At 44.6% G+C, this 23,142-nt stretch overlaps 1 protein-coding gene across 8 annotated transcripts in view; it reads right to left on the bottom strand.

Annotated features, from left to right (window-relative positions):
* Positions 1–23,142, bottom strand: part of pcbp3 (poly(rC) binding protein 3) — a 64,493-nt gene that overhangs the window by 38,012 nt on the left and 3,339 nt on the right. For 4 of the 8 annotated variants that reach the window (XM_069154837.1, XM_069154839.1, XM_069154831.1 and 1 more), the window contains exons 2-5: positions 3,822–3,883; positions 3,585–3,651; positions 2,293–2,437; positions 1,807–1,928 (exon numbers count right to left, since the gene is read on the bottom strand). The gene's annotated coding sequence lies outside the window, so the exon portion shown is untranslated. The remainder of the gene's footprint in view (positions 1–1,806; positions 1,929–2,292; positions 2,438–3,584; positions 3,652–3,821; positions 3,884–23,142) is intronic. The other 4 variants (XM_069154832.1, XM_069154834.1, XM_069154835.1 and 1 more) reach the window with 4 other exon arrangements.

The raw sequence follows: 23,142 nt of genomic DNA, 5'->3' as shown, positions 1-23,142 counted from the left end.
CAACGTGACGCAAACACAGGAGGTTGTTATGGACATCAGGAGAACCTTCACCCAACACCCCCCCCCCACCCTGACCGACAACGGTTCTGCTGTGGAGCGGGCGAGCGGCACCGCGTTTCTGGGTGTGAACGTCACGGAGGATCTCTCCTGGACAAACAACACGGCATCGCTGGCCAACAAAGCCCGGCGGCGCCTCCACTTCCTCCGCAAATCAAAGAGAGCGGGGGCCCCGGCGGCCGTCGTGTTTCTCTCCCCCCCCCCCCCGAGGCTCCACGGAGAGCATCCCGACCGGCTGACCACCGTGCGTTTCGGGAGCTGCGCCGCCTCCGACCGGAACGCCCCGCGGCGCAACAGCGAAGGCAGCCGGTGGGATCATCGGTCCCGCACTCCTCCTCCCTGCTGGACGTCCACGACACCCGCAAAGCAGTCGGCATGGCGAGAGACTCATCCGTCCCTCATGCAGCCTCTTCGGCCTGCTGTCTCCTGGGAGGAAGTACCGCGGCCTCCGCGCACCTCCTCCAGACTTCTCCACGAGGCTGTCAGGATGCTGAACCCCCCCTCCCCCCCCCCCCCACACACACACACTCCCTCCCCTCCCTCCCTCCCACACACACACACACACACACACACACACACACACACACCACTTCCCCCCTACAGTCTGAACATTGTCCCCCCCCCCCCCCCCCCCCCCGGCTCCCTTCATCACACAAGCACCAGCACTTTATAAAAACAGACTCGGGTACGTTCTTTGCACTATGTGTCGACCGATACTGCTTTTTCAGGGCTGATACCGATTACTGGTAATCAAGGAGTCCGATGAACCGATGTTTGGAACCGATATAGTTTGCAGTAGAAATAAAAAAATCTTTGCGTCAAAATGTGGAATAAGAAATTCTCCGACACAAAACTTAATTCAGACGACGTTAAATAAACAAATGCTGCCACTATGTAACCTTATGATGAAGCCATACTGCAATGTGGGGTATTTATTGGGAAAAACAAAGAAGTCCTTTTTTTTTTTTTGCAGCGCCAGCAGAATGTTTGATACGTGATTTTAAAATGTGCTTTGGGGTTTTGTTCATTGTACGGCTTAACTTTAGGCTTTTTAACGCGTTTATTTTAGCGTCACGTAACGAGTGCGGTCGCTATAAACCGGAGTGACTTCTGTCCCGTCGGCAGGGCTGCCCTCCCCAGACAGCGGTGGGACAACCGGGGCGCTACGGCGCGAGACCAACTTTGATGAAACACGACGTGTGTCGTTAAACTCGTGGAAAGTTGCTTTTCTTTTCTTTCATGCTTTAAAGACGGCGTTGGAGCCCGGTCAGTAGACGACTGCACCGAGGGCTGAAATGAGCTACCGGGTCCGGTGTCTTACAGCTGTGAAGCTCCTCTAATTGCACTCTGGCACACACTATTTGAACAGGGGTAGTACGAGTCTGATATTACATCCAAATGAACACCGAATTTCAACACGCGTCGAGGCAGACTACGAAAGGCCAAGACGAGAGATAACGAAAAACGAGGCGGTAGATTGTGAACGGTCGAGCTAACATTTGCGTTATTGCCCTCCAGCCAAAAACGAAATTTCATGATTAAAAGGCACACGGGGCCTTTTAACATCTTTTATTAATTTTTTTTTTTTTTTTATCACACATCGGCGTCAGTGGCTCGGCTTTCATCAACCGTCATCCAGTCCAAAACTTCAAAGCAAGGACACCCCGCCTGCTGAAACGTCTTTGTAATGGCAGCGGTGTAAATCCCGTCAAGTTAACCTTAACAGATCAAATGAGTTTTGTTCCTCACCAGATTTGCGCTGGGTGTCGTGTTCCCAGGTCATATAGGACACCAGAGCAATGTGGTCTCACGCACACACAGATCAGTTCATCAGCCTTTGGACTTCCTTTCAGGTTGATAACTGGCCCATGCTAAAATAAATAAATAAATAAATACATAAAGGTTGAAGCAGATGATAAGCAATTGCTTCATCAAGTTTGTGTTTATGTGTGCTTCAAACATTTACATGCATTTTTGTGTACGTGACATCATACCACGAGTCTGTTGCGTTTTCAGATCATGTGATTAGTTTGTACTTCAGAAATGATGTAACTTTGCAAGTCGCTTCAAAAACCGGATTGAAATGTACGTTATCAGTGCACGGGTTGATTTTCTTGGCAGGGCCGACCCGACCCGTGTTGCTACACGGGACGAAGTCATTTGGAAGCTAACCAAGCATATCGCCGGCACGGTCTTTCAATCAGAATAAAGCATCCCATCAGTCATGTTACTCACAGTGTGCGCGAGCAGTAACGGTGAGAAGGTGTATCCGACCGAAGAGGGATCCCAGAAGTCTCCTAGGTTTTTTCTTCCAGGTCATGTGACCTGTGGCTCTCAGCCTTCCAGCAGAATGGGGCGACTGGAGGTCGGGCCGATGGAGCTGAACGGATCACGGGGATCAAATGCATCAAAACATGGCAAACTGCGATGGGTAAGTGAGACTGGGTTTATTTACCGCTGGGTATTGATCCCAGGTAAATGAAAGTTCATAAAAAAAAAAAAAAAAGTAAACATCCTTCAATCCACAAACTCTTTTATATCCTTATGGGAACCACAACGCAGTCAGAAGTGTCATAATACTTTTATAACATGAATACATCATTATTAGACTGCTGTTTCAATAATCTGATGAACAGAATACATATGATGGTGAAGTTGAACCGGTTTGTAATCAGCAAATATTTATGTTAAACATATAGAATTTAAAACTATTGCATTGAATCATCAAGTCTCCTTATTCCACGATAAGTACTTTCGTTACGACAACTTTTCCGACACTGCTACTCCTCCCACTGCGCGTGCCAATATTATTATTTACTAATCCGGTACAGGCATCAGTTTAGCATCATGTGGGATATTGTTCCCACGATAACGGTTGTTTTATTGCCACTGACGTCTTGGACTTCGGCTGCTGCTGTCACGGACGCATCTGCAACTCTGACTGAAATATGTGCTGAACAATTTCAGGCTAAAATCAGGAAACGCCTTTAAACAACTATGGGTAGAAGCTGTCAAATCTGGAAATAAGTTTATTAAGAAATAATCATGGTAACTTTTGCTTTATGTGAATGATGTTTCTAATGTGGTAAAGATGATTAGCGTACTGTTCAGTGATGCTCCAATAACTTCCTGTATAAATGTAGTACAGTGGAATTCTTGAGTGGATGTACTTTGCATCTTTCTTAAAAATGTTTTTACTTTGAGAATCAGTTTTATATTCATGGTTTGTAATTACAAAATATTGTTTAAAAAAAGGCATATTTTGACTAAAACATTTTTAGTATTAATAGTAAGCATGAGAGATGAGATAATTGTGCTGTTTGGCTAAAAGACATCAATTTATACACTTTTAGTCATTGTAAGACTAAAAATACGAGGCTGACGTTTACTTAAACACAATATAATAGATAAAAATGCCTGATAAATCATTTGCATCTAAACAAGTGCATTACATAAAAAGCATTGTGATTCAGGCTGTGGAACAGGACAGGAATTTACTGTATGTGTTGAGATGAATCAATACTTACCGTGCTGCGCCTGGTCAGCAGAAGCGTATTTAGATCAAATTAACGGTGGCAACTGGATTCAGTGTATCTGTTAAGAGAAAGCAAAAAAAATATATAATGATTTGAAGGCAATGCTGAACTTCCAAAAGCACATCACGCACGCCACATGCTACAACATACAGGTTTCCTGAACTGGAGGCTTCAGTTTGAAAATAGGCCAAAATGACTGAAAGGTTCATCCGTGAAAATGTTTCTTACGTTGTGCAGTTGGCATGTTCACAGACGGCACTGCAGGGGAGGAGAGGACAGGAGAGGAATCCCTGCGAAGGAGATTCATTTATAAATGTTGGTTTCAGTGCGACTTGATTTGTACAGTAAAAGCTCCCTCTGTCGCCATCTTCCCATATCCCACTGAGTAAAAGTGAGCGCATGGGCTCATTCATCCCCAGCTATACCCCCCCCCCCCCCCACACACACACACACACGAGAGCTTCTTTTCTTTAGAAGGGGATCACTGCCCTCTGCTGGTGCCTCATGTGATCGACACCATTCTTCCAGAAAACACTTTTAATGAATTAATCTGGTTGCTCGTTACTGCACGAACAGAACAGGAGCCCTACGAATAATTACAGATTGAACGCTTCTCTTACAGTTCAGTTCGTCATTCACGATAACGGTGAAGTAGAAACTTTTATTTCTAAGCTAGATGAGTGACATAAATGAAACTGTTTTGATAGGGAATAAGGTTTTCAGATTCTCAGTTGTGTGAATTTGCTTCCCTTGTATGCGTTACTAAATACCATACTGCTTATTTGGTATACATCTTTTAAAAGCCGACATTTATTTTTCACTTTGATATTATAAAGACTAAACAATTAATGAAGAAAACGCACCACAGATTAATTCATGAAAAAAAAGAAAAAAGAATTGTGACTCGCAGGCCTATTGAAGAGCATTATTCTGGGAACAAGAAGAGTCTCTCATGATGACTGAAAAGTCTGGTAATTGCAGTTCAATTTTTTTCATAGCGGCAAATGACAACACAAGTCATCTCAGGACACTTCGAATAGTAACGACCTTACAACTGAACCTCACAACACCGTAGAGAGGAACCCAAGAATTCAACGATTCCCGCATGAACAGCAGCGGCACAGAAAACCTCCTTTTTTTTTTTTTTTTTTTTTTTTTTTTAACAGGAAGGAGCCTCTGACAGGAGAGCTGGGCGAACATCTGCCTTCACCGGTTGGAGGGTTGCATAACGTTGACCAGGCCACACTAAATAGAAATGATGTGCCGATGCAGACTAGAACTAGTATGAAAGGCTCATTTTAAAGATGACTGCAAGAATAAGCTGCTGATACTATTGTATCTCAGAAATAAGTATTTGGTTAATGTATGCAAGTCCCCTTTAGGATTTTAATACATTTTAAGTCGTTGCGTTTTGCGTGTGTCGCCACACATTAGCCGAAGACAGAGAGGGAGTCAGAAAGAGTGCATTACCTCACATAAAGCGCAATTCACACACACACACACACACACACACACACACACACGCACTCACTCTCTCTAATCTCATCCTCAGAAGCGGAGTGGCGATCTGATCTTCCCTTGGCTTTAGCTCTGTACTGGAGGGTGGGTGGGGGTTGCAGAGGTCCCCAGAGGTAAAAACCCTATTAGCACGCCGCATGAAAGTCACAGAAAAGGACCCCAGTGTGCCCCTGTCCCCTGACAGTATTAATGTTTAATGATATCTAAAAAGGCTAATTCCCCCCACCCCTCGCTTTTGCTCTTATCCTCTCATTAAATATCCTCACAATATCACCACCTCCTCAGATTAGAGCACTGACCCCGTCTGCTGAAGGACTCACCCTTCACTGATGGTAAATTCATCTCTCTCTCTCGCACACACTGACGCGCGCGCACACACACACACACACACACACACACACACACACACACACACGCACGCGAGCAAAAGATTAATGTAATGAATGCAGCATTTAAGATGTGTTAGAGGGGACGCCGCAGAGCAGTGTATAAGGACACGGGTGTGGGAAATAATCGCTAACAGAAAGCGGTCTTTATTACTCAGACCGAGTGTAACACATAACTGTGTCTGTGCAAATGTGTCTCTCAGAGTTCAGAGGAAGTTGAGAATAATTCCACTTTTCAAAAGTAAAAAAACAAGGATTTGTAACTAATCGTATTATAAGTGCATCTTCTTGCTGCTGGGGGGCAGCAGTGAGCACTCAAATCAAGTGAGTGAGGAGGAAACTGTGCAGCATCTTGGACCTCAATTTGAACTATTTTCTTGAAACCACAGGTTGTACAGCCATCAAACCCAAACCGTTACCGACAAAAGCCCGAAGAAGTAAAACGAGAAATGCGTGTCCTCGGGGTCAAACCGCTATTTTAAAACTATTAAAATTCACGAGGCTTGATTATATTAACCCAATACTTAATCCTTAATCATATATTATTCCACAAAAGACACCAAAATCAGCAGCAGAATAGCAGTATTTTTGTTGTTGTTGTGCCTTTTATGACTGCATGCTGAAAACTCACCCAGAGAAAGAATAACGTCCGTTATGGGAAGGAGACATGCTTCGCCGTTAGCCGGTCGATCATCTGGCTCTGCCGATTGCGTTTCACTCTGTTGGACTTTTGTGATGTTTGTAGACTTCATCAATTGCCTTGTTGTGTAACGGTGTTATTAGAAGTGGTGGAAATGATGGCCAGGGCTTTTCAAAATGAAACCCGAGTCGTCTGCCGTTTTCGTGCAAGCAGGCCGAGTGCGGCGTTGTAATGGAGCGGTCTGTGTAGAGATGGGTGTCAGCTTGGCGCCATTTGCACTTGATTGATAGGAGGCGAACGTGGACGGCCATTCGTAGCACTTCTCCCATCAGACCTATCAACGTTATTGATCAGCGCGGACTTGTTTCACGTGGCCGAAGCAGGAATTAACAGTTTTTTTTTTTTTTTTTGAAGCCAAATTAAAACGTACGCCAGCTGGAGAATGTTTCATTAAGACTGCCCGTGTTTGTTCTGAGCGCCGACGTCTTAACGAATCTGTGAATATTCTCTCTTCCCAAAGCTGCTTTCGCCGCAGTAATTCAGTTCAAATGGGGCATTCAAATCTGGTTTACAATAATAATGCAAAAAAAAAAACCACACCGTACAGAACTACAGGGAGGCGGGGCGTTTTAAAGACACGGATGCGCCGTCGCACTCGTGCACACGCAGCGAAAACGAGCCCGGATGCACCGGTGAGCGTGTGGGCACACACGCCAATACGTTTTCAAGGGCACGCACACACACCGACGCAAACGCCGACGCAAACACAAACACAAACACACACACAGTGCAAGCAGGCAAAAAGTTCGAGGAAATGCTTATGCCTCCAAACACACTCAGGAGGGCCTGCACAGCACTTAAGTGGTCACTTTCACGCACAAAGGCCAACCACAGGAGCTTAGCTGGCCCCATTAAGCTTTTTTTAGTAAACGCTGCCACACTGAAATTGCGTGTTTCGTTAACCCTGTGCGCTACGGAGCGAAATGTAGTCCCATCACTCAAGTCCTTGAGTTGTGGCAAACGCTTTGCTTTGAAGTCATTGTGTGTAAGATGACTAGGCCTTGTCATTTGTGAGGAGGGATTAGTCATGCTATGTTTATTGCAGAGTGTGCATCAGCTTTCTTGACTGCTGCGCTTTAAGGATTTTTGCTTCAGAGGTGATTTTGCCGAACACTGACACTGCATGAGCACAACGTATGAAAACTTCAGCATCACACCAGCTCTGTTACACAATCGTACATTTGCATTATGCCTTCATAGAGAATTAAAGTTTGCCGAACTTCGATGTTACCTTTCTGTGTCACGTCTTCAGGTTTAAAGAGTTTTGCTCTTCTGGAAATTATAAAGCAAACCATTTAATAAAATCAAGGATTCTGTGGATCTGGCGGGATCGGAGGAAAAGATGATCATGTCCTGAATTGAAGTGCGTTTGCGTTGTTGTTTTCAACAAAAGTTGTTGTTAAGGTTGTGAAAGGGCAGCGTTGCATAGTGCGTTTATTTGTTAGGCTTTTTCAAAGTGAATGTTTTTAGTGAAGGCAGATGAATTACTACGTTTCTACCCGGGTTGAGTTTGGCTGGTCTCTGCGTTACTGCTCTACTTACAACAAATTTGATAACTACATTGTATCCGCTGTCCCACGGACTATTAGAACATAATGTTAACTTGCCACTGGATGTGTCTTATTTAAACATGCAACGCAGTCATTTCTGGCTGCACCGAATTCCCATCGTCCTGACTGGTGAGATGTGTTCACATTGTCTGGTGGAAAGTCCCACAGCTGTAAACCTGTTTTTAAGAGTGTAAAAGTACGCAAAATGTTGAACGGACGGTAGGTTGTCGGCGGAGGAGAGAAAACAACAGGAATGCATTTCATTCTTCCCGTGAGGTGGTGGCTGAAAGTTGAAACTGTAAAGAACTACGATGACAGTCATTCTTCGGTAGATTGCGTGAATTACAAAACTGGGGAATACATATTTAAAAGAAACATCCATACCAGTACAGTCTGTCGGATATATCGGGACGCTTGGTCTCATACATTGCAAGCGTAGAATAGACCCAATCAGTGCTCATGTACACTAGTACACTAACAGTATGTGCTATGCAGCTCCCATCCCAATGAAGGAATGGTGCACTTATTATTATTATTATTATTATATCAAGGGGGATGGATGGTTTGCATATAAGAAGACCACATTTGTGGTTTTTAAGGAAAAAAAAATGACATCAACAAAACATCACAAATAAATAAGTAAACACCGATTCACATACTCTCATAGATGTCAAACTTTTCCCGTGTAGTTTCACAACCTTTCGAACCCAAGTTTGAATTAAGAAAGATGGATATGTAGCCCTCATATTAAATCAAAAACGCATTCAATTAAAACTCAATCAAATGTAAATGTACCTAGATGCAGAGAATGTCAAACTCCCTTTCTATTTAATCAAACATTGCATAATTCATAGAGCCACCGTTCCAATGCATCTCTTCTGGACCAGTCTACCTTGAAAGATGATTTACAATCTCATTTATTAACTCTGTAAAAAAATCCAAACGTTCAAATATGTCAAGTTGGATTTATAAGGAAAACTTTATGAATGTTACTTCATGTCCAAAAAAAATAATATAATTGAAACTTTTTGGAATGGATATGCTGCTCCGCTGCGCCGAGCCTCGCCGTACGATTGATGGATATGTTTTCATAATCCCCATTTAAGCCGGGAGCTGGTTTTCAGTTTGTTAGATATCCTTACTCCCCCCCCCCCCCACCCCCTGGCCCCCCTCCCCGCCCCGCTCATTGTGTAGCATTATGTTTCTGCGCTGCGCTCGCACGTGTTACGAGGCCGTGTTTTTTTTTTTTTTTTGTCTTGTGTATTGCACGCCTGCATGGATTGTGGGGAGGGGGCGAAAAGCAATTGGCGAGGCTTCAACTGGAGATGGAGCTGCCAGCGGTAGATCTTAAGGCCGGACATATTTATGTCCAGAGAGGTTCGCCTTTCTGCCTGCTCATCACAGCAACTGTCTGGTGGTGAACTGTGCGTGTGGTTTCTGCTCATACTGTGTGCATGTGTTGATAAGACACTGCATGTGCATATTGTATACAGTATGTTGTTGTGCCTTTTTTTTTTTTTTCTCCCACTTGCATGTCATTTCTTGATGTGTGCGTTTCTGTGTCAAGAGACGTTCTGCACATGCGATGCTGTGTGAGAAATGTGACTGAACTGTGGTTCCCCCCTCCCCCCCAATTTTTTTTTTATGTTAAGTTAAGTTTGCCCTTCTGGTATGATCAGAATTGAGAATATGGCCACAGCGGTTAGTTGAATGGTTTTGTACATTATGTACTAACGGTTCCCCGATCACTGGAAGGAGTATCTGCTTATACCGATCACCACAGGGTCTCCTGGAAACTTATTATTTATGGTGTAGCATTATATATTTATTTAGCTATTCTTAACAACAGTGCATATTTAAGTTCATTTCCCTGGTTTTGTACGTCATAATATTCCACTCTCTCTCGTAAAGACAGAACTTAAACCACAGCCGCCGCCGCTTAATTACTGGAACAAGTTATTGAGGGAGAGAGAAAGAGATCAGTATCATTTACATATCATTCATACCTCTCAAAGCTTACTTCTTAAGCATCGAGGCATTTATCTTTGTGGGGAAATATCTCAGTTTATCCCTTTTTATTAATACGAAAAAGAAAACGTTTTTCAGACACCCCGGATGGGCTTCCAGACCGGCGACGCTATTTTAGCTGAGCGCAGAAAGTTTTCCGTCACATGATCCGACTTTTTAGAGACTGCAAATCAAACTTTTTAGGGCTAATCCCGGCCGATCGTTCACTTACTATGTCCAAAACACGGCACCCACAAAAGGAGGACAGATTTCTTATGCCACAGAATTATCTGCAGACCTGCCTGTATGTGCTCAAACCCAGCTAACGTATTCAGTTTGAATTAAAATCCCAGTTTCATTAAATAATAATGAACTGAAGAAACAAAGACTGTGACAGGTCAAAGAGAAAACGTCCCCCGGACGAACCTCTTCTCAGTCCACAGAACTACATCAAACAATGTACTGAGCCAATTTAGGCTAATTCCCACTTTAAATTGACATCAAAAGTGGAGCAATAAAACATGTAAGAGCACCTTAAGGCCGGCCGGGCCAAAATCTAACCACAACGAAGCTCGGTGGTAGAAGAGAGCGAGAGAGAGAGAGAAAGGCCTCCTCAGCCAGCTGCAGGACACGGAGCGAGCAGACCGCTGCACAAACTGCAACCAAAAAACCCCCCCCCCCGCCCAAAAAAACCCCCCATACTGGACAACACCTTCAAAAACTGAAGGTATACTGAGAAAGACGTAAACAAAATACAGAACACAGCCACAACATGACCAATGAGGCTGGTGCAACACTTGGAGAAGGAACACAATGCGAGTCCACCAGCTTTAAAACTTGTTGCACACCGTGCTCTGTTCTCCAAACGGTTTCAATGACCCGGTCTTCATAGAGCTGCCAGAAGCGTTTTCATTTTGAGGGGGGGGACCACAAAAAAAAACCACCATACATTTCCACTAAGAATTGGATTATGTGAGAGCACGGTGCAGCCACAACCGGCAGGACAACAAACTGTTCTGAAATCCTTTCAAATCTGATTTTCAATTTTCTCTCTCTCCCAGGTTCCGTAATTGTAAAACTATTATATTGTTGTTGTGGTATTCGTGGTCTTCGGTCATTTATAGCGTAATGGTATCTATTTGGGCTGCTTGACCCTGGGAGATGTGAAAATGGGACTTAATTGTCCACTTTTGTTGCTCAGAATAAAGTCAAACTGCACAGAGGACAAATGCAGAGATAAATACGGCAGGGAACCTGTCAGGATCGTTTTCTGGGCTGTTTCGTTACCCGTGTCTGATAAATTACATTTCACGGTGGTTATTCAAATCGGTTGATCCTGTGTGACATCCGTGTGAATGAGCACTGGGAGAAAAAGCGTTGAATGCCCAGCGTACGTTTCTTCGAAATGTAGAATAGGATTTTGTTTGTGTTCTTCGGGCCCGCTGACACCTCTCTTTTGTGGAATAAGGTCAAAGACAATTACCCACATTTTTCTGCAAAGTGAACGTTATTTTGTACCGTGTGATAAATGCCTGATCGTATCGTGTTAAATCACAGCGCGGGGCTCCTCCGAAGGTGCTGTATTTTTCTATCGCGCTGCTTGAAGAGCCCAAAAAAAACAACCCAACCAAACCTGCCGTTTTAACGTTTTCCATCTCTGCTGAATCCTGTCTGAAAAGTGAGTGTGGCGTCTCCAGCAAACAGTCGGGGGGTCATGCACAGCTTGTTGTTGTTTGCGAGCTGCACACAGAGGAATCCGCTCTTATCGGCTGCGACATGCGACTTGTTTAGATTTTCTGATGGAATTAGCTTTTATTTGATGTATTGCTGCCGTGTGTGTGTGTGTGTGTGTGTGTGTGTGTGTGTGTGTGTGTGTGTGTGTGTGTGTGTTTGATTAATCTCCCACCATCTGTTTGTCCGTGCTGATACGAGAGCAGGTCGTTGTTTTCTTTTCCATCCAAGAATCTGTTGAATTTGAAAGTATTCGGCTCAATTTTCTTGTCTCTGATGTAAACCTTTTAAAGACATTATCGATACCCCCCCTCCCCCCCTCTCTCTCTCCCCACCCCCGCCCCCCTTTTGTCACTCTAATTATAGTTTAGCTGATTCCTCAGTGCTTTATGAGTAATCTATTTCTTGCAGTAGACGATATTAGCCTTATTAATCCTGCAGGAAAAGAAGCTAACGTCCTTATTGCTCCACTTATGTCCAGCTCGAGTGTGCAGGTCTCCCTTTCATGTATTTCTGAATAAGGAAAGCTGTCCATTGTGTCCCGATTGTACATAAATACACAGTCAGCCAAATATGTTTCATGTTTCACGAGACAGGCCCCCCCCCCCCTTTTGTGCATGGAAATTTCACAGCTGTTTTTCCCCTTACTAGTACTTTTCTTTTTTTTTTTTTTTCTGCAGATGAAAAGTGCCAGCTGTAATAAATCTGATAAATTACCAGTTGCAAACTGTTGACTAGTCATTTTCCTGACAGGGTGTATTACCTGATTTTCTCCTTTCCATAAAGACGTATTGCAAATGGAGCTTGATTGCCCTCGAAGGTGGTAAATTACAGATTTAACAATGCAGAACTAACTCCGCTTTCTTCTCTCTCTCTCTCAAGTGGATTTGCTCCGTTTGGAGGCAGTTTCTTCGTTATGTTTCTCACTCACGCTGGCTCATACGCTCACAAATAGATGCTCGTAAAGGAGCTGCTACTGTAGAATAGTTACTACTTCTATAAACTATATGATTTGGGGTTCACACGCTTCCTTGAATAACAGTTAGAGCCTGACTGACGTGGCTACAATAAGTTGTTTATCTCAATGGCTTGTGATCAAAGCGATGCCCCCCCGTCTTAAGGTGCCTACGGTGTCATCGTGTCCATTAAAGTCTACAAATTTGAGGCTTTGATGTAGTTTTGATTAGTGATAAATGCCTGAATCGGCTCAGGCCACAGGGACACACAAGTATTGCCTGTTTTTTTAAGGACCCATGTATATTTTTTAAAAGAGTACAAAATAACAACAAAATGAACCAAATTTTATACCAAAGCATGTAACTAAAATGTTGATAAAGATCCCTTTTGAAAGGGTTTTGACCGCTTTAACCAGGACCTGTCAGTGCTCTCTTGTGGACTAACTGTGTAATAGAGACACTGTTTCTTAAGAACCACAAATATCTCTCTAAAAATGTAGCATGCAGGTGTTACTTAAAGCTGCCCCGTGGTAATTTATTGTAAGCAAACAAAAGTTCTGTTTATTTTAAGTGTTTCTCACCAAAGCACATTGTGTGTATCCTTGAGCTCGAGCAAATGTGCTGAATGTATTTCCTTCCTCATAAAACATTTACAAGGATGAGATAAAAAAAAAAAAAAAATGGAACTCCTGCACCCACCAACAGCACAATATGAAATGTGGATAATGTAATTATTTCATTTCAGGTTATTGGTAACTTATTTGAAATATTTTACTTAAAAAATAAAAAAAATAAAAAACATTGCAAGGCACTTTTGGTGACCCATAAATTGAGGCCCCACCCGACAAAATTATCTTCTGCCCCCCCCTGTGGTGCTCTGAGCCTGCAGTTGCGAACCCTGTTGCTAAACGGTCCGTAGAATCTGATAAAAGACGGTTTGATCTTACCCACATTAATGAGGTCAGTGGCTAAGAAGACCTTTTGACAGGGCGGGCGCTCTGATGCATATGCAAATGAACAGAGCCGCACATCAAAGGTAAAAAAAAAAAAAAAATTGTCCAAACTTCATGCTGTTAGTTGCCCCCAATGAATTGATATTCCAAAAAAACAACAACAACAAAAAAAAGTTAATGTGCAGATTTACAAATTCTCTGGTCACCTGGTCGAACACAGATGGTCAATTATATTCCACTGAAAGAGCCGATCACGGGTGATATGTAGGCTTAACGTGTGTGCTCAAAATGTGTGTGGTCTGCATCTAGTATATGCGTGCCTGTGTGTGTGTGTGTGTGTGTGTGTGTGTGTGTGTGTGTGTGTGTGTGTCAGGGGAAACCTAATATCATGTGTTGTTAAGCAGTATTTGACATCCCCACACCTTCAGCATTGAGCCTTTCCTCAACATGGAGACGACACCAAAAACTCTTTGATGTTCCAGTCTTTAACCACTTAATCCCAAAGAAGAGGGGATTTTAAGAACCTCCTCCAGTTGAATGCCTTTTTTTTTTTTTGCACACGCACAAATACACACATTTCTTTTTAAAGATATAGCGACATGTTCATTGTGCTTTGCTCTCTCGACATCCAGTGTATTTGATTCATCTCGTGGTTAATTCAAAGGACTTCACAGAGACCCATTTAACTCCTCAAATGAATACACCGTACCAAGGCTTGCATGCGACGAGAGCAGCATGCTCGTGCGTGGCGAAGTGATTGCGCGGGGGGCGGGGGGGGGGGGGGGGGGGGGGGGGTGTTCATGATGTCATCCAGCTTCCTCTTGCGGGATGACAGAAACGAATTAGCCGATGGATCGAGTTTCTTTTAAAACCGGGTGGCGTGGAGATCGCACCACGCTGGTTAGATAATCTGCTCCCACTTTTGATTCGCCCGCAGTGCAACAGTGCATCTCGGCTCCAAAACGTCTCGAAACGAATCAAAAGCGTGTTCGTACAGTGGCGTAGTAGAGGCTGTACGTTTCACAGGGGGGTGTTCTTCTGCTGTTTTCAGATTGCAGGGCGACGCTTGTTTTTGTTTGTTTTTTTTGTTGTTGTTGTTTTTTAGCGATCTCAAATATTGTTTCCATTGTTCGGTTGCTGATCCGAAACAGATGCCGCGTGTCTCCGATAGGCTCGCGAAATGTCACCGGGTGACGGTACATGACGAGGAGGAGATAAGACGACGGTGCACCGTGCAAACAGGGAAGCTGAAGAGTGCAAGGCAGGAGAGGGGGAGGGCCGGCTCTGGTTCAATATATGAGCAGTTTGCACTGACACAGTTTCAGTATTCCATTAAATGAATAATGGAGGAAGAAGGGAAGGTTAAGAGCATTTCCTTTCTCCTAGTGTGGATAGAAACGGGAGACGGGTGGGGGAGGGGGGGGGGAGGCGAACAAGGCGTGTTTGTAAACTGATGATCTTTTCGGCAGTTAGTGTTACAGGAGTCGGTGCACACTTTCAGGCATTATTTTGGTGCATCCAGGCGTCTCAATATCACTCCTAATAGGACATGATGGAATTCTTAAACGTGTCCTCGGGGGATCTCTGGAATTTTTTTGGTGATTAATGAATTAGGCTGTACACACGGAGAGGTGGAAAAGCGTAGCCCGGGCTAATGGGATTTTAAGCTCTTCTTTTTCAGACCTGCCCCTATTTCATCATGCCCGCTCTCCCCATCAAACCCACTACCTAAGACGCCGAGTGCACGCCAGCGGCAGCAACCCGGGGACGTGTTTTCTCAAGCTCCTGAAGCACTTGCCTCCTTTTTTTTATTTATTTATTTTTTTACATCTGCTTAAGCTCACTTGGCTGCGTTCTCGCTGACTTAGCAGCCTCTTCCACAGATGCTTCTGTAGCTGTACAAAAAAAAAAAAAAAAAAAAAAATATATATATATATATATATATATATAAAAATAAATTAAGCCGGCAGTGAGGAAAAGTGTGTCATTGGAACCAGAAAGCACTGGTACACATTACTTCCTTCTTGAGAAAGGGAAGAAGGTCTGAACGTGAAGAAGTATACAACATCATGCTTTAAAGTTCATAGCAGGGTTCATAGGAAGGTCACCCATGTAGGAACGTCCCAGCCTGATCACCTAATGACAATAAATCTATTTCTTAGTTTAGCAATGTGCTGAATTCCTGCCATCGCCGACTTGAAGGCGGTTCTCTGACTTTTCTGCCAAGTTTCGCTTTTGTCAATAATAATCGTCTGTAACGTGATTTGCCTTGATGTTGACATTTTCACGTCTTATTCCAAATCTTACTGAGAATTAAATAGTGTTTTATTGCCTGTAAGTCACTTTGTATTAATGTTTTGAAGAGCTGTGCAAACATAATTTGATATATTTCAATTTATTGATTGAGCAGTGAATTGTTTTGACGCAGACCGTCTGCTGTGCGCGGTTCAAATTGAAACGATAAACAGTGTAATAATACAACAACTAAAAAAAAAAAAAAGCTTTGTGAGTATATGTGCTGAGTGCACAGTTAGTTAAAGGACAACGCCGGTTGCATCTGGATTTATTTTTTTTGTCATCAACAAATCCCATGAATTTGATCAACGGGTTGTTTTACGCGCAGCCGAAGTGCGATTAGTTTGTTCCTCTGACTCGGCTCTATTGTTGGCCAAACGCTTCTAAAACCACCTCAGTGAGCCGCGTCATTACACCGATAACATCATCACTGCACCCCGCACGCGTTACGTAAGCGCTCATTAGCGGATATTGCGCTACCATTTATTTCTTTTCCGGTCACACGACCCCCCTCCCACCCCCAAAAAAAACCAAACACGAGTGTGACCGCGCCAGCGCGCGACGTGAGGCCGACTGGACGTCCGAGTGGAGCGTGAAGTGAGCGGTAGAGCTGCGTGAGCGTAGCAGCGTGTGCGTGCGTGCGGTTTGAGATATTTGTAACAAGAGGAACCGCTGCAACTCCTCGAGACCCCCGCCGAGTTGACGAGAGCGAAGGTAGTTGGCGGCGACGCGTCGGCCTGCGACGCGACCGGGCTCCCTCCAGGCGGACTGACCCAGTTTAGAGACCCGTCTCGGCTGCTTCTGAACGGAGAGCGGGGAAATGGAGGAACAGTTCAGCTTAGTTTGTAATTTACACCAAAGCTAGTCCGAACTCTTAGAACGTGTGCTGCGGAGCAGTGAGAAAGACGGAGGATATGTCGGTAATAGTGTTTTATTATTCATTTTAGATTTCCTTTTCCGGTGAGATATTGTTGACTTTGTAGTGACTTTGCTGTCGTCACCGTTTCTGTTGCCACTTTAGAATCTTTTTTTCCCCGTCTTACTTGAACTAATATATGACTTGATCATAGTGCCGAAACATATCAGTATCGACTACTATCATTACTGCGCCGCAGCCATGGGTTTCCTACCGAGAGACAAAGCGCATTGTTGGCTTTGGCCTTTTCATGAGAATTGTTTACGATGCATAAAAATACCAAATATTGCGAGCGAGCTTGCGACTAGTAAATCAGCGTGCCGTTTCTTCGGGGCAGCCGAAGTATTGTGGCGCGCCTGCTTCCCTCGTACACGTCCGCGGCATCAGACAAAATCTCTAGGTTCGCTTTCCAAAGTGTCTGTTCCACCCTCGGCGTCCAGCTGGGGCCAATCTGTCGGTCAGGTGTGGCTCGGCGGTAGCAGCCACGGCCTCGCTGCCCAGCTGAGAGCGCGCACGGCCCGAGATACAGAGAGAGGACAGCTTCCACTGCGGCGCAACCCCCCTTATGCACAACACACGGGCGCTGACGAAGTATTTTTTTTTGGTGGCGATTCATCGTCACCCAAATGGAAATGTTTGTGTTCCTCTCGTAAACGGGGAACGAAAATGGGATCGAGCGTCTCGAGTTGGCAGAAATCCTGAAAACCCCCTTTTTTTTTCTTTTTTTCTTTGCTGCAGTAAGTGAGCAGGCGATGCGGAAACTACAACGCGCCGAGACGCGAGGACGCTCGCGGGACGCGCGACGGCTTCCTTTACATCGCGAGAGCCTCTTAGAAACGCTCTAACATTTTGAAAGTGGCGCCCGTTCCGCAGTCCGCCATGTTTTTTTGGAACCTCCCAGGCGGCGGATGCAGACGTACACGAGACGAGCGCCGATAACGTATTTGACCCCCGCCGGAGGGACCTCCCCCCCCCGCCCCCCTCCCCCTCCGGGCCGACGGAGGACAGCACGCGGGCCCGGCTACCGCTGGCCAGAGCCACACAAAAAGCAGCGAGCGGACCGAACATTGGGGTGGATTATGTCTAAATAAAGCCCCGGCAGTGTATGAATCACTGTGTCACTGATCCCCCCCTCTGCTTCCCAGACAACAGGTTTGCCTTCTGCAAGCTGTCACCGGCTTTCCACTCTTTCAAACGAAGAATAAAAGCGAGGAGAACTCGAGACTGTGTGAGGGAGAGAGGGGAGTTGACGTTCATCACTCGAGTGCCGTGGCTTAGCCTAAGAGGCTTGAATAATCAGTATGTTAAGCTGTCAGGGTGTGCGCTCGCACCTACCACGCGCTTACTAACTCCTGGGCGCTTTTTAATCAAGCAAAAACGCTGAGAGGCAGCGGCGAGTGCCAAGATTCCAGGCTAAGAGATGAGCTTTAGAATATCTGTTACACTTTTTCTCCTGACATTACCAGACGGCGTATTTTCACTGTAAGCTGCAGACACGTCTGGGTTTTTTTTTTTTTTTTTTTCTTCTTTTTTTTTCTTTAAAGAGGACACAGTCAATTTTCTGCACTCCTGTATTTGATGTGAATCATCATATTAAGTGTAATTGCCTCATAGCACAACAATTCCCCTGCACGTTCTACAAATAGATTCCACGTTAATTGTGAATGAAGCCACGATCTATGTCATTACGTTTGTTTTTTTTTGTTTTTTTTGTAAAATCCGGCCTGATTTTCTCACAGTCGTCATGACCCACTGCACTATATCAGACTCTGGTGTCAGCAGCTGTTCCGGCATTGCTGAACTGTGACTGATTGTGATCATAAACAAAGATGTCAGCTTTATGTTCTACCGTAGCCTCCGGGAAAATAAGGAGTACAGTATTTCTAGATTAGATACTCAGATTTTTTTTTTTTCTCCCCCGGCTAATACAGTTTTTAATCACCATTTCTTCCATTAAAGGTTTGCTTGAAAGTGGTGTTGGAACATTTTTTTAAACATATCAAATGGATCCAATTCAATTATATCCCCTCCAACATCAGCCGTACTTTGATTTAGTGGTTATTAGTAAATGTTAACACACTAAATTAAGATGGTGGACAGCGTTTCCACTTGGCGGGCAGCCTTGGTGGGGTGGTGGGGGAAACCCTGGTGGACGTTACTGAATACCTTTTAAGATGAACAATATTCTGATTTATATTCTCATTGCAAGCCATCAAAAGAGGAAAAACACAAAACACACACCTGGAATACAGACTACTCTCCTCCTGCGGCCCTGAAGGGCAGCGAGATATTGAGACTAAGTGCAACCCTGCTGTTGACTCGGGGTCAAAACGCTCACATTTATCATTTAGTCGGGGCTATTTAGGCCACCGCAGAAGAACAATGACAATAATGGATAAATAAATAACGGCTTAATCACATTCATACACAATGGCACTTGCATATTATACACCAGTGGGACGGATGTAGAGGTCAAACATTCATAGATTAAATGAAAAATATGGCCACCGATTTGTGGCTACTGTCGAAAGACGGGTTGGAATCTCTGCAGGGATGAATGGATGCGAGAGTGGTTGGAAATATCGAGCCAGCGGGGGTGGGGGGGTGGGGGGGGGGTTGTGTGTGTTTACAAAGACAATCCCATGCAGACCTCTAAATAATTGATGAGGTCACATGTTAGAGAGTTAAATAAGTTGTGCATAATACTTCCCCCATTACAAACTGGGTTACAAGAGGCGACTGCATCCGCCGGTCTGAACTGTTGTTAAGTGTTGAAACATTAAATCCGACCGATTAGTAGAATGGCAGGGATTCAAAATTGATGCCATACAGAGGTCATGGCTGATATTTCATATCTGCATAAGCAACTGCCCAAACTCTGTGAACCTTTTCTTCCCATTGTGCTGATCGTTGCCTCTTTCTTGTGATGCGTCTTTCATTTAATCCTTCTTTTACGAGCAATATTTGAACGTCTGCTTGTGGGACACCGTCACACCTTTCCTGTTGTTCTGAACCAAGAAAACAATAATTCTGCACAATGTGGCCTGTCCACGAGAAGAAAAAAAAAAAGTATGTTACTGTATTTAAATAACTTTTTTTTTTTTTTTAACTGGACTCGTGGTCAAAGCCTAAAATTCTGCTGGGCTGAGATGTAAAAAAAAAAAACCCAACAACAACAAACAAACGTGTTTTTGCTGGAAACAAAACGACACGAAAGCTTTTTAAACGTAGGCAGTTACGCGGAAATGTACGTTAACCTTTGACCTTTCAACTGTATCCCGAACAAAAGCAGCAATCCCAATTTGAAAACGGACCCGACGTACGGACACGCGTCCGAGTGAAGTCCGGACGGAGTCACGAGGTGAGCGCAGAGAAGCTCTCGTCTAATTTAAAACGATAGCACGAGGCTAATTCTGCCGCTCCACTAACGCCGTGGGTCCGTGCAGAGCTCCTTAATCACTGGAGCTGTCCGGACTCCAAGCCAACAATAATATCTTCTTGTCATCCCCCCCCCCCCAGTGTGCAACTTGTGGGACACTGTCACGCCTTTCCTGCTGTTCTTAACTAAGAAAACAAGAATTCTGCACAATGTGTCCTCTGTTTGAGGGAAAAAAAAAAAAAAAAGATCTTACTGTATTTCAATAAAATGTGTAACTCGTGGTCAAAGCCTAAAATTCTGCTGGGCTGAGATGTAAAAAAAACAACAAAAAAACAATGCTTTTGCTGGAAACAATACCGACATGAAAGCTTTTAAACGTGGGTCGTTACACGGACTTGTACGGCAACCTTTGACTTTTCAACTGTATCCCAAACGAACGCGCAATCCCAATTTGAACCCCCCCCCCCCCCGCGCCCCCTCACCCCCAACCCCCTTGTATGAGCGAGTATAAAAATAGCACGGGGGGGGGGGGGGGGGGGAGCAGAGGGGCTGCCTTATGACCCCACTCCACTTCCGAGAGTGATGCGGGGGAAACCAGCAGGGAAAGGCTAAAGCTCTGTTCCTGCAGCACCTTTTGCCTCATAACCCCCTCCCCCCCCCCCCATTACCCCCCCCCCCCCCCCCCCCAACTCCTCATCCTCTCTGATTGATCCCGCAAACCTTCACTAGCTTAAATTACATCAGCCGTTGGCTTTGCGCAGAGACAAAAAAAAAAAAAAAAAGAAAAGAAAAGAAAAAAGGCCCCTCAGACTGCGCAGATCATAATTCTCTCCAATAGCTTCAACCTTTTAAAGGTGCCATGTTCAATTTCAGCCTCGAGCGATGCCTCACCCCCACACACACCCCCCCCCCACCCCACCCCACGCCCCCCCCCCCCCCCAACCCTTGCATTCTGTTATGAATTATGACGCGGGGATAGATTGTTTTTTAAGTTTACTGCCCAGCTCAGTGACAAGAGAACTGCTTACCAATCAACTGAGTGTGAAGGAAGGAGCGAGAGGTAAAACAAACAAAAAAAATATGGCAGTTGGCCGCACCAGTGCCCGGCCGACTGTTTGCACAGTTTGACATGTCAGTGTCTGATCGAATACCCGGAGTTCGACTTCCACACGAATGTACCGAGAGTCATCCGTCTGGGATTTGGACTAGAATCTTTAAAAAAAAAAAAAAATAGTTTCACGTGTGGCGGTTCGCACACTTTGTCAAACTGCTGTTGTGAAGCAGCGCGGGCGTGCATCCGTGTTTGCTGAGTAAGCGTAATGACGTCCGCCCAGCGTGGACGTGTGCACTGCTGACCACGACTGAAACACGCAGTCATGTGTTCCTTTCAGAATTCGCCACACCGGCCTGGTTTATTGCGATTAAGCAATATATCACTGCATACTGCTCTTTTTGTTTTTTTAAATGGTTTTTTTGTTGTTGTTGTTGTTGTTTTTTTGGACAGCAATGCATTTCCTGCCTCGTGTTTTTGCGGAGTTACTCTCGTACAGCGAGCCGCGGCTTCACGGAGGAGAGACGCACGAGTTGAGTTTTGTCTGCTCGAGGAGCTGATCGATAACCGCGACAGTGCGACGGCACGTGATGCTCGGACTCGATCGGCGTTACGACTCGGCCGTTTAGCGTCGTGAGATTGGACCGTTTGCCTGCCGCTGCGCCGCGCTCCCTGAAAGACGGGGGAACGCTGTGCGAAAACCTGTGTTGAAAGGATTTCGAGATTTAAGTACAAAAAAAAATATTCTGAATGGGCATCTGACGATGGATCCATTCGGGCAGTTTTTAGTCGGCAGACAGAAAATGGCTTTAAGCGTTCGTGAGGCCGACGTCAGTGGGCGTGTTCTTTGCGATTTGGCATTGCGTGCGTGTAAATCTGTGCGAGCGTGCATTTGTCAGACGTAGCCCGGACGGGAGGGGCTTCACCACTTTCACGTTACAACCCCAGAGGCCCATCGAGGTCGTCATCCAGCCGTGACCGCCGGTAAGGGAACCCGCTTTTTAATTTCCTGTCTGTTACAAACTAGATGACCCTCATGTGCTGCACTTTGTGTCAGCTGGTCTGTATAGTTAATGCGGCGGCCGTTTCACCTGCCAAAACGGTACGAGTCTAACAGACGAACAAATGCTTAAGTATAATCATATACTGTACCTGCATCAGTGTCGGTGTCCATCTAAAGTCCATCTAGAGTTCAAGTTTTTCATGTGGCAAACTAAGTGATCTTTTTTTTTTTTTTTACTTTCTCGTTTTTTGGTTTTCTGAAAGAAAGAACTGAGGAGTACAAAAATGTGGAGATCAATGAATAGCCATATAACCGAGTTTTATCAGGAGTTCTTTGCCAAATACGTCACAAAAGAAATAACACAAATTTACAAGTGTAAAGTCTAAAGAAGTCTGAAAAATATCAACTAAAAAAGTCCAGAACCTCACATAGAAAAAAAGTTTAATTTCCAAATGGCATTTTAATATTCAAATTAAAACCTGATACATGAGATTTTTGTTATTATTTAGTGCATTTTATTTGTTGTTCTTAACTGTTAATGTTTAAACATTTTTTTACTTTTGTGCTGCAAGTTTCCCAAGATCATGTACGAACACATCAAAACTCGTTAAATAAGCGATATTAGTGATTTCATTTTTACTCGTTTCGCAACATCACGACCTTTAGATAAATCTCTGCTCTCCACTTTACAGCATAAAACTTGCATCGAGCTCCATCTAAATTGCTAATGAGAAAAAAAACTAAAAAACATATGCCAGTGTACTGTTAGTTTTCTATTTCTTAATACAAAAGAAAGCGCCCACAAGTCAGTAACTCCTCGACAGCCCTTTTGTACGCGTCCATTTGCCCTCCGTCACTGCAACCGGGTACCAAGACAGCAGCCAGTCAGTGTCACAGGCCTTTTTCACACTGAGCCAGTCCCTTCCCAGGCAACTCCCGGCACACTCTGTGCCCTGAGCCAGGCCAGCGGGAGATCCGGAACGGCTCGAAAGGGCCAAGTCACAAAGGGCCAGCTGCTTGCAGAGCATTGGCTTTACATACGAGGAAGTAGGGCTCACTGAATGTACTGGATACGTGTGATCCGTCTTTTTAATCGTGCGGTTA

This window comes from Embiotoca jacksoni, unplaced genomic scaffold (genome assembly GCF_022577435.1).
Source record: "Embiotoca jacksoni isolate LCO1_2020_lvr unplaced genomic scaffold, fEmbJac1.0.p SCAF_2, whole genome shotgun sequence".
Classification (NCBI taxonomy): domain Eukaryota; kingdom Metazoa; phylum Chordata; class Actinopteri; family Embiotocidae; genus Embiotoca; species Embiotoca jacksoni.
The sequence above is the reverse complement of the archived record's forward strand: the minus strand, read 5'-3'. Positions and strand labels throughout refer to the sequence as shown.